Source organism: Odontesthes bonariensis, chromosome 11 (genome assembly GCF_027942865.1).
Source record: "Odontesthes bonariensis isolate fOdoBon6 chromosome 11, fOdoBon6.hap1, whole genome shotgun sequence".
In the NCBI taxonomy this organism is placed as follows: domain Eukaryota; kingdom Metazoa; phylum Chordata; class Actinopteri; order Atheriniformes; family Atherinopsidae; genus Odontesthes; species Odontesthes bonariensis.
Genome location: NC_134516.1, coordinates 23,996,300 through 24,016,366, shown reverse-complemented (window position 1 = coordinate 24,016,366; position 20,067 = coordinate 23,996,300).

Below are 20,067 nucleotides of genomic sequence, written 5' to 3'. Positions count from 1 at the left end.
TTCTCCTCCACACCCTCTGCTTTAAACACACTGTTTTTCTCCCTTCAGGGTGTTTTTGGGAACAGATTGGAGATGTCGGTGCTCAGAAAAGCCTTCAGATGGTAGGAATTAAAGACGAATTGGTAATGAGCTGCTGACTGTGTGCTGCACTCTTTAAAATCAGCTTTCTCACATAGAAAACCTCTTTGTTTTCCATCATTACAAGTTGTATTGCTGCTATTGGCTCTTAAGTAGCCTTTTTGTGACAGTGACTGACTGGCATTTGCACTGTGACTTGGACTCGAGTCGACTTGAGTCGCTGTTTTGATGACTTGTGACTTGACTTGACAAAAAATAAAAGACTCGAGACTCGACTCGGACTTGGAAGTTAAAGACTCGGCACTTGACTTGACTTGAGACACGATGACTTGAATGACTTGAGTGTTATTCAGTTCATGTTTTCAGTTTGAATATAAAATTAATAAATCAATTTAAAAAATAATATGGATTACCCGGTAGGAGCGCAGGCTGAGAATGGCGTCATGATTGGATCCCTACTCTGTCAATCAGTCAGAGACCCGCCCACTCATATCAGATATGCATCAACATGTCAGCGGGACCGAGAGTCATTGTCTTCTGCTTCCGTAATTACCATTTTGACGGCAAAAGACGAACAGCTCAGTGCAAGACATGCGGCATCAACATCTCAGACAGCCAGACGACAACTTCGAACTTTGTTCGTCATTTGAAGATCTATTCTGACCACTAAGTGCTTGTCAAATTAGCTAATATTATCCTGTTAGCCTAGTAGGTAGTTAGCTAACGTTAGCTTGATATGATACGGGGTGGACAGGTTGGAGACATTGGCCAATGATGTTTACTGACAGTTACTTATATCTTTGTCTTTTAACTTTATTAAAATCATATTCTGCAGGTAAAATTGCAATAATAAGGTGACTTGACTTTGACTTGCCCAAGAAAAAATTACTTGGGACTTACTTGAGACTTGAAAGCTAAGACTTGAGACTTACTTGAGACTTGCACATGTGTGACTTGGTCCCATCTCTAGTTTGAGGGGCTGCAGGGTTGTCGGTTCATGCTTATGATCACAACGGCTGAAACTGAGGACACTGCAGAAGATGAGGTATATCATAGCTGGAGGTCTTAAATGCTGAATCAGTGAGTTGTTAATGTTGCTTCCTATAATCATCTAGCAAAAGCTAAGAGCTTCGTCTACAAACCGATGGACCAGAAGGAGTTGAAACTGCCACCTGCCACTCTCAGAAGGTCAGTGTCACCACAGCCGCTTCCAACTGCTTGTCAAGCTGCACCGGTCCTGTCTCAAACAAATCGAACCCAAGACGGCCCGAGCTCCCTTCTAACTTAAAGGATCTGCAGCTTACATCCTGATGACTGATACCCTTAGGCATTCATGTATAAAGTAGTAGCGATTCCGACTTGAGTAGAAGTACAAGTACTCTATCAAAAAAGTGACTTGAGTAGAAGTAAAAGTGCTTTTTAAGCACCGTACTTAAGTGGAAGTACTAAAGTATTAAACATGCTTTGTATTTAAGTATTGCAAGTAGTATATTTTTAAAATTACTACTCAAGTACTGAAAGTAAAAGTAAAAGTATTGTGTAATGTAGTTATTAAAGAAATCAGTCGAAAGTTTGAAAATCAAATTTTTTATATTATTCAAAATGTTTGGCTGTAACAGCAGTACAGCAGAATGTACAATTCACTTCACTACATTCCAAAAAAGAAGCGCGACAAAGCCTTTATGAGCCAGCTAGTTAATGTTAAGCACCGCAGCGTGTCATGAACCGCTAGCTAGTTAGCTGACGCTTACTGATAGTTTGCACACATTAGATCTACGTTATGTATAACTTCGCGCCACAGTAAAATTGGATGCAACGGTTGTTATAGCAACCATAAACTCTGAACGGGACGTTAGACTGGAACTAGAGTGACTGTGGGGTTTGGAACCATTCCTAACATGTTTATAATAACGAGTAACGATGCAGCACATAAAAAATGTATCGGAGTAAAAGTACTAAACTCATTGAAAATATGTACTGAAGTAAAAGTGGAAGTAGGAGAAAAAAAATAATACTCCAGTAGAGTACAGATTTTAGTCCTTAAAGGACAAGACCGTTTTTTTGACATTGGGCCCTTGATTTCACATTATAACGTGATGTTCTACTCACCCCTGCTTGTTGTTGGTAATTTGGAGCTGTTCCGAAGATATTCGAGAGGCGTCTGGCTGCTCTCTTGAGATATTCGGCCATGAAACGGTTTCCTATGGGCAACGTTATACAGGCACAAACTACGCTGTTTATAATTTATTAATACTGTACACTAGCACTGATAACGTGGAGGTGCGTCGCTTACTTAAAAAAATCCGGGTTACTGTAATTTTGAATTTTAGCCGAATGAATAAATAGGCAGCAGGTCTGTGGGCTGTCTGTGGTAGTAGCACGACGATGACGTCAGTAACACCCACTTTACGACAAAAATTCAAAATTACAGTAACCCGGATTTTTTTAAGTAAGCGACGCACCTCCACGTTATCAGTGCTAGTGTAGAGTAATTAATAAATTATAAACAGCGTAGTTTGTGCCTGTATAACGTTGCCCATAGGAAACCGTTTCATGGTCAAATATCTCAAGAGAGCAGCCAGACGCCTCTCGAATATCTTCGGAACAGCTCCAAATTACCAACAACAAGCAGGGGTGAGTAGAACATCATGTTATAATGTGAAATCAAGGGCCCAATGTCAAAAAAACGGTCTTATCCTTTAAGCAGAGTAGTGAAGTAGTTCTACTTCATTACTATACATCTCTGCCCTTAGGCGTGTCGTGGATGTCCATGTCTCGACATGTCCGAGGCGTTTCAGTGTCACTAGGTGGGCTTACACAATATTAAGCATGTGGTTCAATGTTGTGGCCAACTGACACTATTTTTCACAGGTCCATCCTGACAAGCCAGCAGTTCTTTAGGGCCTACTTCACTCTAACTGCATGGGTGTGTCTACACTACAGTTACCCTCAAAGATCGTTTCAACTCACAAAAACCACAAAGCATGTCTTTTCTGCCCTTAGCGTTGAAGCTATGAAATCTGTTTTCAGACTCGGCAGAGCAGTCGGTGAGATCTCACTGACCTCGTCAAAGTTCCGGCTCTGCTTCCTCACGCCATTTCACTTTTTCTATCCACCACAGGGGCTTCTGCGCCTTCCATCCCGGCTGTGATTGGTTCATTCTTTGCCCAGAGTAGCTCCGAGTCACAGAAACCACTGGTGAAGCCTCAAAGATAACACTCAAGTATTTATACATGTTGAGACCCCTCAGCTGCTAAGCTTTGCCTTGGATTATTGTGCTCGGTTAAAGAATTTACACAGGTATGTATTTGTGTGTTAATGTCTAAAGCTCATTGCCTCATTGGAGGTGAGTCTGGCCTATGTCTCTCAATTTCCACAGCAACTAAACCCACAATCAAAACGCAGCACGTATTATGTTATCAGCATCAACACTTCTCAGTTACCTCTGCGAGAAAAGGGAGCCCCAAAGTATACTGTGCTGCAATCCTGCTCGGGGATTCCAAATCTCCGGGGCAAAGACCACAAATACTCTTTGATTAAAACCAGCACTGAAATAAATTGAATCGGTATGTTGGAACTAAATACAAACATTGGAAAAAAAAAAAATATTGTAGTTTAACTTTTAGAGTAAACTATTCATATTCTGCAGAGGATGAACTCTTCCCAATTCGGTCTCGGTGAGTCTTCTCCTAGCGCCAACTTGTGGTCAAAATTAGAAACATTCTCAGTTCTCACAGGATTTTCCAGAGGAGTTCATCTGGATGAAATCCTCTGGACAAAGAGGGCCAGGAAGTAAGCTTTTGAACAGACCTGAAAAATAGGCAGTAGGTTGTCTCGTGTTGTTTAAAAAAGCCCCACAAAAGAAGCCAACCGATGAACCAAGCCATGTTTCTGCTTTAATTCATCAGTTACTTTGGGTTTTTTTTTCTGACATATTGCTGCAAATGAAAATAAACATAATCACACCCATCTCTGCGTCGGGTAGAACTCTGCATGGTGATCCAAGATGGCCTCCGTTTATGCTGCTGTGTTGACACTGTTTCAGAACAGACTCTGGTAAGATGGTCAAAGTTTGTTTGAAACTGCTTTGATGAATGCTCACGTGCATCTACCTAATGTCTCATTCAGGTTATATCCACAGTAATATCAACGCTCCTGAAAATGCTCAACGGATAACTAATGCCAGTGAACATGGGAATTTTAAGAAATTGCATCGTGTGCACCCAGGAGATAGTCGTGCATAATGAGATGAGAATGTAAGTGCACAACAGAGGCTAGCATGAACGGTTTCAGCAACGCCTATGATTCAGTACCAACTGAGTACTTGTAGTCAAGACTGATGTCTTTATCTTCTGAAGGAAAAGAGCAATCCAAGCACTGGTGCCCGAATTTCTTATTCAAAAAGTCTCCTTTGCTGACTCCGTCAGGCAAAGCAATCCCAAAGTCTTCAAACTATAATAGAGTGCCTTGGAGTTTTGTTTCATACATTTTGTGCAACCCCACCCAGAGTTCCCCTCCAATGCACATCAGAATGAATCCGAAAGGCACTCCACCACCAACCATTTTTTTGGGTAAAGTGGTAGTATAATTGCTGATATCTAGCGGTCAAGTCGGAGATGGCAATCTTCTTATGTGCGGCACCCCCAGTATCCAGCAATCCTGCGTCTTCATCTGTAGTCCATCATGGAAATGCCCTCCAAATGTTTACTCCTAATGATGAATAAATGCTAAAAAAAAACACTTAATTTAGCAAATTAATCATTTGGGAGGGTGGTTATATACTAGATGGAACCGTTTTTAAATATTGATCAATTTTTCTCTGAAAACGTGAACCGTGGCACACAGCAACTATTAAAAGTATCGGTGTGGAAGTATTGTAAGGACTCAATTCAACTTGTTCGGGGATGAGGACATGGAAAACAGCAGGCATCACATTTAGCTTGTTTTTAATGATGGTACTGTGGAAGTTGCCTTTAAGCGAAAAGATGAGCCGAAAACTTCTCACATTAAGACTCTGTGAGTCGCGTTTATTAACTGACAAAAACTGACAGCTCCAACTGACAAAAACTGACAGTTCCAACTGACAGCTCGCGCATCAACAGAACAGCTGTTATCATGAAACGTCACCGGATCTCTTAAAGAGACCGCAACTATTAAATGCATCATAACATTCAAGACAATGAACCGCACAACATTAAAGACGATGAACCAACAACATAACAGATAACAGAACACATATAAGAAAGTGAATTATGCCGTCAGTGTTGAGAGCACTACACATGCCCCCCCAGAATTCACTCTAACAGAAAACCTGAGAAAAAATATCAACGGCGCGGGGGGCGAATCAAACGTCCAGTGCGGCTCCGCCGAATTTGAGAGTGCGGAACCGCCCCCTCAGTGGCTGTCTGTGGGGCTCCCCTGCGGCATGGTCGAGGGGCAGGAGGAACGGAAAGGGGGGGCCTAGTCAGAGGCTGTCCCCGTTTTGGGGGCTGCGCCAACTCAACTGGCCTGGCCAGATCAAGGTGAGCTGGTTTAAGGCGGTCCACAGAAATACACTCCGGTTTGCCCCCAATGTCCACCACAAAGTGCTTGTCCCCAGTTTCCACAACACGGAAAGGGCCCTCGTAAGGCGGACGGAGAGGTCCGCGGTGCCCATCCACACGAATAAAAACATACCCAGCAGACTGTAGGCCACTGGGGACGTGAGAGTTTGGTAGACCATGGCAGGAGGTAGCAAGTGGAGCAAACAGCTTGGCATTGTCTAACAGGCTGGAGCGCTGGAGTGTGGCTGACCAAGGGGTCGTGGTGCTGGGGACGAAATCCCCGGGGACCCGCAGTGGCTGACCGTAGACCAGCTCTGCGGAGGAGGCCTGGAGGTCTTCCTTCGGCGCTGTCCTGATGCCCAGCATGACCCATGGGAGCTTGTCAGCCCAGGAACTGTCCTTCAGGCTGGCACGCAGGGAGGCTTTCATGGACCTGTGAAATCGTTCACAGAGGCCATTGCTCTGGGGGTGGTAGGCCGTGGTGCGGTCCACAAAAGCCTTGTCTCTTTCCGTGTTCCAGTCCACAGTGTGCTTAGGCTTGGCACCTTTCAGAGCCTCGTACAGGGGCCGCATGGTTTGGGCAGCCCTGGGGAGAAAACGGTGGTAAAAGTTAACCATGCCAAGAAACTCCTGTAAGGCTCTGACAGTGACTGGGCGTGGAAAAGTGGTGATGGCCTCCACTTTTGACGGAAGGGGAACAACCCCGTCCTTCGTGACTCTGTGCCCCAGAAAGTCCATGGTGGACCGACCGAACTCGCACTTGGCTGGATTGATGATGAGCCCGTGGTCGGTAAGTCGCTCGAACAGAGTGCGAAGGTGCGAAAGGTGCTCTGGAGGTGATGAACTGGCCACGAGGATGTCGTCAAGGTACACAAACAGAAAAGGCAGGTCCCGTAACACAGAGTCCTTGAGCCGCTGGAACGTTTGAGCAGCATTTTTGAGCCCAAATGGTGTGCGCAGGAACTCAAACAAACCAAACGGTGTGATTACAGCTGTTTTTGGAATGTCGCGAGGGTGTACGGGCACTTGATGGTATCCTCTGATCAGGTCCACCTTCGAAAACATGACCTTACCAGCCAGTTGCGCTGAAAAATCCTGGATGTGCGGCACTGGGTAGCGGTCAGGCGTTGTCGCGTCGTTGAGCCGTCGGTAGTCCCCGCAAGGACGCCAGCCCCCCCCGGTTTGGGGACGAGGTGTAGGGGAGAGGCCCAAGGACTGTTGGAGCGTCAAACAATCCCCAGGCGCTCCATGGACTCGAACTCTGTCTTGGCTACGGCAAGCTTGTTCGGCTCGAGGCGTCGAGCGCGGGCGTACACAGGTGGGCCAGTGGTGTCGATGTGGTGCTCTACACCGTGCTTGGCTGTAGAAGAGGAGAAAGTGGGCTGGGTGAGTGCTGGAAACTCGGCGAGCAGCCGTTGGAAACTGTCCGTGACAGAGAGCAGGCTGGAGAGGTGTTCTGCGCCAGAGTCGCTGAGCGCGCAGGTATAAGAACAGAAAGTGACGGCGTCGATCAAGCGCTGATTTTTAACGTCCACTAACAGTCCAAATGCACACAAAAAATCTGATCCTAAGAGGGGAATAGCGACTTTGGCAGTCACAAAGTCCCAGCCGAAGCATTGGCCGTCAAAACACAGTTCAACATGCCTTGTGCCGTATGTACGGATAGGGCTTCCATTGGCGGCTTCCATGGGGGGGCCGTGGGTGTCAGCCACCACGTCCACCTGTGAAGCAGGAAGTAGACTCCGCTGTGCCCCTGTGTCGCAGAGGAATCGCCGGCCGGAGATGGAGTCGTGGATGAAGAGCAGCCCGCCGGCATGGCCGGCCTTGGCGTTTCCCGCTCCACAGAAGCTGCATGGAGAGCGGCATCGTTTGGCCTTGGGGCCAAACCTGGCATGGTAGTAGCACACACCTGAAGACTGCTGCCGACGCGGGGCTGCTGCTGCGATGAGCATGTGATCATCGGATATTTCTGATACAGCAACAGCACCAGCAGGAAGAAGGGCAGCTGCGCAGGGCTGTTGACTAGCCAGGAAACACTTGTCAGCCTCAGCAGCCAGTTCTCTACAATCAGTGCTGGCAGTGTTGGCCAAAGCAGCTCTCACATGAGCAGGCAGTTGGCGCAGGAAAAGGTGGAGGAAAAGGAAATCTGGCTTGTTGTCACCGAGCAGATCGAGCATTCGGTCCATTAGCTCTGAGGGCTTGCTGTGACAGCAAGCCCTCTCTGTGTCAGATAGTTCGAATGTTTTCAGTAAGTATTCTTTCAGAGTTTCATACTTTCTCGTCAGAGGAGGACGTTTAAGAAGGCTCACTACTCTCGATGCCGTAGAACTTCCGAGGGCAGATACCACATAGTAGTATTTTGTTTCGTCGGCCGTTATCTGACGCAAGGCAAACTGTGCCTCAGTCTGAGCGAACCAGGCAGAAGAAGACGATTCCCAGAATTCGGGGAGCTTGAGAGACACAGCGTTTGCGGTCATGGCGATCTGGATACGTCCAGTAAACAAACGTCGGGGTCACCAGTGTGGAAGTTGCCTTTAAGCGAAAAGATGAGCCGAAAACTTCTCACATTAAGACTCTGTGAGTCGCGTTTATTAACTGACAAAAACTGACAGCTCCAACTGACAGCTCGCGCATCAACAGAACAGCCGTTATCATGAAACGTCACCGGATCTCTTAAAGAGACCGCAACTATTAAATGCATCATAACATTCAAGACAATGAACCGCACAACATTAAAGACGATGAACCAACAACATAACAGATAACAGAACACATATAAGAAAGTGAATTATGCCGTCAGTGTTGAGAGCACTACAGTACCCACCTGGAGTTTGCCTTCCATACATGCACGGGCAGCTACATATAGAGTCATTCTGCACATGCACGGTAAAAATTATGGCAGCAGATAAGCGTGTAGTCACAACAGCTTTGTCTTGAGCACACCCTCTGAGGATGACATTTATACGAGCCCTTGTGGATACACGAGCCACATTAGGCTGACTTGAAACTGATGTTTCATCTCTTTGCATTGGCAATCAAAGGCACTCCTGCAAAACTCTGCACGATTGTCTGCGAAATACAAGATCAACTCGAGCGAGGTGCAGCGTTTGCCAAACGAAGCGGTGCAAGCAGACACTTTTCAAATCCAGCCTGGGAGTATTATAAAGCACAGACTTCATGGATTGTGTTTCACTGTCTCTGTTACACTCCCCACCAAGGCAGCCTCTCATGTTGTTTTAGGCTGTTTCCTGTCTGCAAGTCCTGCCAAGGCTCAAGAAACAGCAAAAGTGTCTGTGTGTTGTCAAATTTGACACAAGTGAATTATGGGACGTAATATGCAGTCCGTCCTCTTGGGGCTGCATGCGGGCGGCCTGGAAGGCCCCAACTGCAAAGAAGTTTCAGCAGTTTATATCCCATTTCAGAGTTGACCTCGAGTCAGCAGTGTCAGGTGGGAGGAGAAGGGCGGAGGCGGTGAAGGACTGGATCACACACAGCGCATTTTACCTAGGGGACATCAAAAAGGTCTGGGCTGTCCTTTTTTTTTTTTTTTATTGAGGAAGCAGCAGTCACATATTGGACAGGGAGAGCTGAGAGGGTGTCAACTGACCCCCTCAGAGTAAATGTTAATATGTGTGCCTGTGCCTGTGTGAGAGCATGCTACCAGGAATGCAGTGATGGCTCTCAGCACCTTCCCCTCACCATGGAAACTATGTCAACACATAAGAGGGGGATGGGGCGGGAGAGAAAGGCTATATGAGCTGAGAGGTTACACTGTGTGTGTGTGTCTGTCTGTCTGTGATTTATTATTAGGTAGAAGATATTTGACCTTAGTTTTCCACAAATCTCTCTCTTGTGCTTTCACTGCTTCTGCTTCTGCCTCTGTCTCACACACACACACACACACACACACACACACACACACACACACACACAGTTATAAACTTCAGAGCGGTTGGATCATTTTCAGAGTCACTTTTATCTTCTGTGGACTTTCACTCGGTTGATTTATAAAACATTCAAACATGAACACAGCACACACTCTGAGAAACGGCAGGAAGATTAAAAGGAGCAGAATCACACACACGAGGCCAATGTTATTCTCGTATTGCATTCAGAGGAGTTCTGCCTCTTGTGTGATGGATTTCATGCAAGGATCAGTGATTAGTTGCTTCTGGATTTCTGCAGAAAAAAACTCAAAACAATTGACTCTGACTCTGGAGTACAGGGTTCACATCCTTATTCTCTTACAGATACCACAAACTCTGGTTTATCTGTCGCTAACACTGCAGCGCTGCCACCCTGCCTAATTCTCCAGCCTGACTTGTCCTTGTATGGAGCTGTGTCTTCAACGTGGCACAGCTCCAGGTTTTCACCAGACACCATATCCTCATAATGCATCCAAGTATACACAAATAAGTGGTACAGCAACTCTACATTGTCTCTCCCCTTCTCTGTTTCCTGCCTGTGGCACGAGGTCAGCTAATATCTCGCTGAAAGACGAGGCTGTAGCAACTGCTGTGCTCTGATGCTGCAAAACGCTGTTTACCTCAGCATCCACATGATAAATAAAGCCCGGCGTTTGATGACAGTTTTGACAGAAAATGTAGAAACCATCTCTTTGGCTGCCAAAAAACAAGGGACTCCTGAAAGAGTTTTGTAACAAACATCGTAAGATGTACTAAATATGTTCAATCTCAGAAGGCTGAAGTGTCTGATTTAACGCACAATGCTATCTGTCCAGTTTAACAAGAGCAGCATTTTAATGTACTAAGTAACCAGGTGAAGTGCGTAACATCACAACTCATGATGATATGATGGAAGCAGGAAAACTATGGGTGAGTGTAAAGACTGGAGCAACCTTAACAAGGGTCAGATTGGCTTTGTGTAGAAGCACGACGACTTAAAGTGATAGTTCGGAGTAGATTCACCCTAGGGTCATTTGAACCGTGACATCCAGCCAAGTAGCCCACCCGAAGTTTTTTCAATCTTTGTTACTGAGTTATCCCGAATAGCTTCGTACAAGGGTTAATGGAACCTGGCAGTATCTCCAAAATTACCGCACTAAAATCACATGCCATGACACCAAACTTCCACAGTAGTACAAATATGGTCTGTACTCACAAAACGATGCATTTGGAAGTTTGTACATAGTCCAGGAGTTTATTATTATCAACACAAGCCTGATAGCTTTTCTGCTGCTAAAGCTGCGTCGACGTCACTTCCTTGATCTGGGAGCTTCAATGTAAGATGAGGGTTGATCTACTACTGTAGACAACAAAGTATATGCTATAATCTACATGAATTTTTATGAATTTTTATGTTGTAGAGTTGTGAATTTATTTTATCAATGGAGAAATTGAGCAGCCTTGCTTTGTTGTCTACAGTAGTAGATCAACCCTCATCTTACATTGAAGCTCCCAGATCAAGGAAGTGACGTCGACGCAGCTTTAGCAGCAGAGAAGCTATTAGGCTTGTGTTGATAATAATAAACTCCTGGACTATTTTCAAACTTCCAAATGCATCGTTTTGTGAGTACAGACCATATTTGTACTACTGTAGAAGTTTGGTGTCATGGCATGTGATTTTAGTGTGGTAATTTTGGAGATACTGCCAGGTTCCATTAGCGCTTGTACTAAACTATTCGGGACAACTCAGTAACTCAGCTGATGTTCAGCCAAGATCGAAAAAACTGCGGGTGGGCTACTTGGCTGAATGACCCTAGGGTGAATCTACTCCAAACTATCACTTTAAGCCCTCAATACATCTCTCTACACTGGAAAAAAATCAAAGTCTTACCAAGTATATTTGTCTCATTTCTAGTCAAAATATCTCATTACGCTTAATATCAGATACAACTGCCTAAAAAGTTCTATTTCAGCCAGATATAGGGACTTGTTTTAATACAATACATTTTGAATTACTTGTTAAATGAAAAAGTCTTGAAAACAAACTGTTTTGAGTCACATATCATTTGAAACAAGCTTTTTTTTACATTTGAAGAGGTTTTTAAGCTAATTTCAAGATCACTTTTATCTCAAAAGTCCTAAATATCACATCTTATTTCAAGAAATCTTGACAAGCCGATTTTCACTAGTTCCATTGGCAGATTTTTTTGCTTATTCCAAGCAAAAACGTCTTGTATTTGTTGTTTTTCTTACTTATTTTTGGAGGGGTATTTTTTCCAGTGTACACACAGGGTTGTTTCTGCTCGTCCAAAACACTGAGCTTTAGCTTCCTACCTCCCCCCCAAAACTGTTTCCGCAGCCATCCTTTCTGCACTGAACCTCAGCCAGAGCCAGTGTTGGCTGATCTTGTGAAACAATCAATCCGCTCCATGAAAACCACCCAAAAGTAAATATCCTAAATAGATATCCAAATTTGCTCATGATGAGATAACTCCAGAGCCTGGACCACGAGTTGGAAAACAGGAGTGTGTGTCGCAATATGCAGTGAAAACTGCAGTTGGATGTAATATTGAAATTAAGGTGTGTGCATGTCTGTGTATTGAGAATAAAATCAGCATACTTAAAAATAGTTGAATTGCGTTATTGCTCGTATTCCGGTTAAGGTGAGCAGAAAGCTTGAAGCATCCATTTGTGAACCCATATAAGCTGAAGGTATTGGAATAACATTTTATTTATATTTCCTTGGATCACTTTTGTTTGACTACTTTTCTTTGGACAAAGCCCACAGTGTTACGAGATCTTTCTGGGCTCAGAGGTTATTTCCTGCGAATCAGTCAACTGAGAAAATAACCAGTAAATTGATTAAAATAATCAGAGTTTGCAGCCCGACAACTGACATAAAGCACCCCAGCTGAGTCTATTACACCAGTAAAACAGTGATATTTTTCATTACATTTGCATTTTGACATGCATAATAATGAAGATGTGACATTGTAAGACTCAGAGGGGATACATATTATTGCATATGTAGAAGCTTTTCCACTGTGTTATTTGCATACATTTACCTAAACCCATGAATACTGATTCAGACTTAATGTTTCCTGACAACAAAGGAATAAACTAGCAGGCTCTTTAAAGCAGAGTGAATTAGAGAAAGTTTCAAGCAACTTGATAGTTCCAAAAACTAACGCTACAAAGAGTATTCAAGGGTGCACATAATGAACTCTTAACGAGGAAGCAGGGTTTCAAAACGCGGGACAGATCAATGCAGCTGAAATCTGTTCAAGTTGTGAAGCAACTTTTGGTTTGCATCGCTAACGGTAACTGTTTATCTGAGCAATATGCAGCGGCCATAAATTTAATGCTCACACAGTTTCAATCTCCGTGTGTTTTTTTTTTTTCGCTATTGGCAATTGTCAAGCACGCCAGGGTGGTCCTGGCCTCGAATGTGCACTGCCAGAAGATCAGAAACTGTTCAGGAGTGGATTGAGGAACATGATAAGGACCTAAATTCCAAGTCAGCGATACACCCTCCCACTATATGACGGAGTCTAACGTCATATTTGGTTGTACAGCAACAATAATGGTAAGATGATAAGCATCGTGTTAAAAACAGCTCCTTCTACACACTGAAAACAGTGACTTTTTGGTCAAGTAAACCCTATTAGAGTAACTGTCATAATTTCTACCTTGTATTTTTAAGATTCAGTAAGAACTAGAGCTTCTTAAGTAAAATTAAACATTTTATTAACGTAATACATGAATTATGGGGGAAGAGTAAGTTTTACTTAGGTTTCCTCATACAATTGAAATGTTTAATAGTTGGATTTACATAAACCTAGAAATACTACATAAACTTTACTCTAAAAGTGTATCGTTAAAATCTACTAAATTACTTCATAACAGCAAATACTACAGATATATAAAATTTACTTAAAATTTTGAGTAAAATTATGTTCCTGCCTATGAAAAACAAGTAGACTTTACTTAATTTGTTTAACTAAATATAACTTAAAACTTAGATGTAATTAAGTAAATTGTTAATTAAATTGTTATAAAAAACTGTTATGTTTTATGGTAAGTAAAATTTACTTGATACTGGCAAGTGAGTATTACTTGATATTGCAGCATTAAATATTACCTAAATCATTTGAGTGCAAATACTTACAAAGGGTTTTTTAAGTAAATCTTATGAGTTATTTTTTTCAGTGCAGGTGGTGGTAGAATGTGTTTACGTGCAAATTCAGCTCCATAACAGGAGCCAATCCTGTTCTGTTTCATTCGTTTGTTTTTGAGAAAAACAAACACATATTCATAGGTGTGTAAATGTATCTCCATCTCAGACACAACACGGGTTCTACATTTGCAGGAAATAAAATGAGTGAGCATGCATTGGCGCAGATTTGATGTGGGAAGGGGTTGGAATTGGGAAGAAGAGTCCAAGGTGCTCACATGGCCCAAAATTCAGATCTCAGTGTGATCGAGCATCTGTGGGATGTGGTGGGAAACCAGGCCATGCAACCTAAAGATCCTAAAGAATCCGCCCTGGTGGCTGAGACCAGAAAACACCTTCAGAGGTCGTGCAGAGTCCATCCACTGCTGGGTTTTTGCGTCACCAAAGACCTACAATATATCGAAATGTAATTGGTTTTAATATAGTGGCTGATGATTGTAAAAAAGAGTAGCTCATCCAGAACACTGCTGCTGGAGTTGTAACCCGGACTAAGAGATCTGAACACATCACAGCAGTTTTAAAATCTTTACTCTGGCTTCCAGTCAGTCACAGAATATATTTTAAAAGCCTGCTGATGGTTTACATCTGTGATATGTTCAGAGAATATAAAGCCAGCAGAGCTCTTAGATCCAAGGACTCAGGCCAGCTGGTCCAGTCCAGAGTCCAGACTAAACATGGAGAAGCAGCATTTAGCTGTTATGCTGCAAACAAGTGGAACTGCCAGTGGAGATTAAACTTTCACCAAATGGAGACATTTTTAAATCCAGGTTAAAGACATTTCTGTTCTCATGTGTCTATGCATGAAATCTGCACGATATCTTTTAATTTATCTTGACTGTTGCTTGTTTTTAAATTCAGTTCAATTGATTTATTTGTTTCTCTTTATATTCTTTTATGTATTTTTAATGCTTCTTAATGCTGCTTTTATTTTATGTGAAGCACTTTGAATTGTTTTGTACATGAAATGTGCTATACAAATAAATTTGATTTGATTTGATTTGATTTAAGCTAGTCTGCCTAGATAGCTAACGTCACCTGATTTTGAGCTTTGATTTATCATTTCCACACCTATATCTGACAAGTGATAGTATTATCTTCCTTATTTGTACACCAAGGTTGGTGGTACTCTCATATTTCAGGAAATCTTTGGAGAGCTGCAACCTGAGCAAATCTAGTACGCCAAAATGACTTAAATTCCCTGTGTGTATAATAAGAAAATTTAATCAAATCTATAATATAAAACATCACATTTCTGGATTGTATATAAAATCACAGTGACTGCAGCTGCCTGTCAGAGGCAGTGGAGTAAAAAGTACAGTATTTCCCTCCAAACTCAAGCGTACTAAAATAGCATAAAATAGAGATATTGTGTGTAAGTATATAAATTGCTCTTCACCGCTGAAAGCAATTCAAGCCTGAACTGGGTCTTGTGTTTGCTTAGGGCCTGAAACAATCCCCCCAGTCTGGCCTGAACTCAAGAGTTGACAATCACATCTCTTCAAATTAGTTTAGAGTAGTGAATAGAGAGTACTGTAGACATACACATGCACACTAATCACTGTGCATAACATGTATTGACGTTATGGCTGTAATTCCACGGCTGTAGGGATCAAAGCTAATGCTTCGTAAGGGAGCTTTAAAGCCAAAGGGATGAGGGCCGTCAGAGTGATGACTGCGTGTTTGAAGTTGAGTGAGGCAACAACCGATGTTCTCTGCAGACTTTGGTTGCTTATAATGCCTTTTTACACTTTACAAGAATTTTTTGTGTGAGAGCAAGCAATAATTGTAACGTCCACGACAAACCCAGGATGTAAGATTATGAAAGTTTATTTGCAGGAAGTATTTGAACTTTTGAGCTGCGTTGTGGCCATTTTCATCCCGTCATGACTGCAGTTTTTACAATCGCCAAAACAGAAAAGGACAGGATAATGGAGGAGAAATGAGCTGGCACCTCGGAGGCAAACTACAAGCGTGTCATCTAACTGTGTAGTGAACTTTCCAATAAAACTTGACTCAGTCTTCTAATCCTCCGCCCACACAGAATAGCTTTCAAAGGCTCACAACACACCGAGCAGCGTTTCTTGGACCTGATTTACACAGAACAACAGATATGATATTTTAAGGAAACTATAGGATCCTGTTCAGTGGTGCACAGGAGTCAACCCGTTGCTGCAGGTCACCACCTTCGCATTATATCATCACATTACTGCCCGCTTTGAGCTTTCGTCCTCACACCCACACAACAGCCAATCAATGAGCCACTAACTTCCTAAAACTTTGAGTGACTTGATGCTTTTCAGTCTTGGTCACCGGACCATATCACATTGAAGAAGATTATAGATCATATTTCAAACTTCAACAATAAATTTCTGTCAGTATTTGTTAGAAGGTTAATTCCGACTTTAGATGCAGTGAGTGATCACAACATACTAACTCTTGCCTAAAGTGTTGATAACACGCAAAGACAGCTTGTGGTTATCTATGTGCTTTTACTAGCTTAATGTTTACCTACAATGCTTATAATGTAGGTCAGGGATGTCCAAAGTCGGTCCTCGGCGGCCGCTGTCCTGCAGGTTTTAGATGTTCCCCTGCATTCAAAGCATTCAATTATAATGGATCTCTTCAAAAGATTAAGTTCTGCACAAGCCTACTAATGATGCATTGATGTGAATCAGGTGCGCTGAAGCAGAGAAACATCCAAAACCTGCTGGACAGCGGCCCTCGAGGCCCGGATGTGGACATACCTGAGCGAGGTGATATAATCAATCAATCAATCAATCAACTTTATTTCCAGACTCAGGGTCCATTTTCAAAAATCAAAACACAGTACATAGACAATACATAAAGACAAACAGAAACACACTTATAAAAGACACTTGTACCAGTGTTTCCACATGTATGACTGGTATCGCACCGCACTAAGCGCAGGATTTGACAGCAGCATAATAATTTGATTACATGAACCATCCAATCTGCAGATAAATTTATATGTTAAATTCCTCAACAATGCATGAAATGTGTTGACCCCCAAACCACAAAACAGTTCACTTGCAAAGCTCCACCTGGGCTTCTTAAGCAGAATGTGCAGCCCATCATTATATGCAACTTGAACTTTCTGCAGGCTAGCCTTTTTATACTTAGCCCACAGGGGGGCAGTATACAGAGGGGTGCAGTATGCCTTGAACAGGCTAATTTTAACACTATCAGTGCACCAGTGAAACTTCCTTACCAGCATGTTAGCTTGTGCATATAACATGCCTGTAGATGTCATCATCATCACACATTTGGTCAGTAATTATATGTCCCAAATACTTTGTTTTGTTACTTACAGGTAAAGCCTGCCCCGCCAAATAAAAAGAAGGAAAAGTGAGATCCTTGTCTCCCTTACTTTTACATATAAGCACAACACTTTTCTTGCAGTTGTATTTAACATCAAAAGTCAATCCATATTTAGAACAAACATGTAGCATTTCTTGCAGCCCAGCACTGCTGGGGGAGAAGATGGCTAGATCATCGGCATACATGAGATGGTTTAGCAGTGCATTCCCAACCATGCATCCTGTCCTACAGGCCCTCAGTTGCTCAGACAGGTCATTCATATAAACATTAAAAAGAGCGGGAGAGAGTAATCCACCCTATCGAACCCCATTTCCCACCCCAAATGGTGTAGAGAGCACCTCCCCCCATTTGACCTGCATGGTCTGGTTGGCATGACAGGATCCTAATTATACTGTTGGGGACACCCCTCTGTCTGAGTTTTAAAAACAATTTAAAATGATTTATTCTGTCAAATGCCTTAGACGCATCAATAAAACAAATAAAAAGGGAGGAATTCTGTGTTCTGTACATCTCCACCATCTCCTTAAGAGCAAAAATACATTGATCAGTGCCATGCTTCGGCTTAAAGCCAAAGTGATTATCTGTAGTGCCAATATAGCTATTAAGTCTGTCAAGCAAAATTCTTTCCAGGACCTTGGATAACACACTGGCTAGTGCAATAGGCCTATAGTTATCCAAGCTTCCCACCTTGCCCGCCTTAATAACAGGCACCAGTGTAACAGACAACATAGGCAAAATACCATGAATCATGAGCCCTGTGAAGCATATTGCTAGAAGAGTTGCAGCTCTTGGGCTAGCAAGCTTGAGGTGCTCAGCAGTGATCATATCCTGACCACTAGCTTTGTTATCAGCTAGCTGTTTGATAGCGTGCTGGACCTCCCTACATGTAATTCCCACAGTGTCACTATTAGCAATATTGTCAACCATGTATACATCACTTTTAACACAGTTAAATAGTTCAGAGTAGTGTTGCTTCCACAACTCCACTATATTGCTGGCCCCAGACACCCCTTCAATGGAACATGGCAGTGGTGTATTGACCCGGTTTATATTCTTCACCTCCTTCCAGAAACCATTGACGTCTTTACCGCGAAGTTTCTCAGCCATAGCGTCTGCTCTCATTGCTTGCTCATGCTTACTGATATATCGAATTACATATTTATACCTCGCATTAGTATACTTTTTGTGGTCCAAGGCCGGCCCGTGTCTGGGCCTACCTGCCAGATCCCAGGCCTTGTATGCATTTTTGGCTTCTGCATGAAATGCACGCACATACTTATTCCACCCTGGCTTACTGTTCTGTCTTTTATTAGAACAAGTAAAGAAAGGCCTACTGGCTTCATACAGTGCTCTAGTAATGGAATTATACATACTACACAAGTCTTCTCTATGTGAGCTATCATTACAGTTTACATTAGAACACAGGATTGCATCCCTGGATAAGAATGTGTGCTTTAGAAAAATATCAGTTTTCTCAGAGTATGATAACACATCTTCTCTTGTGAGCTTAGTCCAGTCCAGCAAAATTACAAAATTGTCTTATATGCTTGGCAAATAGGGAGTCTTGATCTGATATGTCAGCGTTCATATCTCCAACTATAAACACACTTGTGGATGAACTGACAGAAATAAAAGAATTAATAGAAGCAAGTCTATTTAAATATTCATCCTCGTTTTGCTGTGACTCGTATGGTGTGTACACATTGAGGATGACAAAGTCTTTGTTATTCACTCTTATCTGGACAGCAATGCACCAGTCAGCATCCAGTCTAATGACCTTAACGATGGGGTCCACATGATGGCCACACCCCCTGCAATTCTTCCTCTTACTATCCCCATTGATAGGTCCGTGGTAGACTCGCCTGCGCCATGAAAGTTGGCATTAAAAGAATTTAGTTGTCCCAATTCCTGTTTAGGTAAAAACGTTTGTTGTAAGCATAAAATGTCACAACTCTGCAGTAGTTTGTCAACCACAGCACATCCTACAGTTGTAGGTGTCAGATAAAATTTGAAATCCCAAATGTTTATTTGGTTTTTGTGAGAAAACCGGCACAATAACCATCGTGTGTGGCAGTTGGCTTTGGGCAACTGGCAGAATCCATCTTACCAGCTACAAGCAAGGGGCCAAAACACAAAAAGTGAGACCAACAAATTTCCCAAAATGGCAGCCGTGGGTGGATTTTAAGTGTGACAACAGAAACCCAGTGGACAGTGATTTTAAACATTTACATGGATACATACAGTTTTTCATCATTTTGCTGGTTAATTGTGACAAAATTTAGCATCCATTCAACCAAAATTTCCCCCACAAGTGTGCGTGAAAATGCCGTTACCATGACTACGCCTGCAGTACGAAATTGAGGGCTGGTGGAAGATGATGTCGGACAGCAACATTTACTGTTCTGTGGATTAACACAAAGTTAAATGTGATGTTTGACTTTCTGTGACCCAGATCTGCTGCTTCTGCCATGTTTGGGCAGCAGCACGAAGATGTGGGGCAGCGTGTTTAAACTTAGTCGACTCGCCATCAGTCTCTGCAATTCATGGTCACATAAACCCTGGGGGGGGGCAGAGGGGAGAAAACATGTCACACTCTAAACACAGTTACCAACCACTAAATTCTGCATGTCATTACACACAGTGCACCCCCCTCATTGGTTACATGTCCCAGTATATACACATTATAACTTTAATACACCAGGGCATCAGGGCAAATGGGTCGTTAAAATTCTCCATGCTGGTTTTAAAATTTCATTCCAGACATTTCTGCAACTTTGATACATCTTTAGATGATGTTACAATGTTTAACTTGCTAAATTTATCTTCATAACACTGTAGCCACACCACATGATTTTCTCTTCTTTTCTGAAAGATGAGCTGAATATGTTTGAGTTTTTGTTTCTGACCATAACAGCGAATGAGGATCAGGAAACTGATTCTAATTGGGATGCAGGGGTTGTGGATCTTT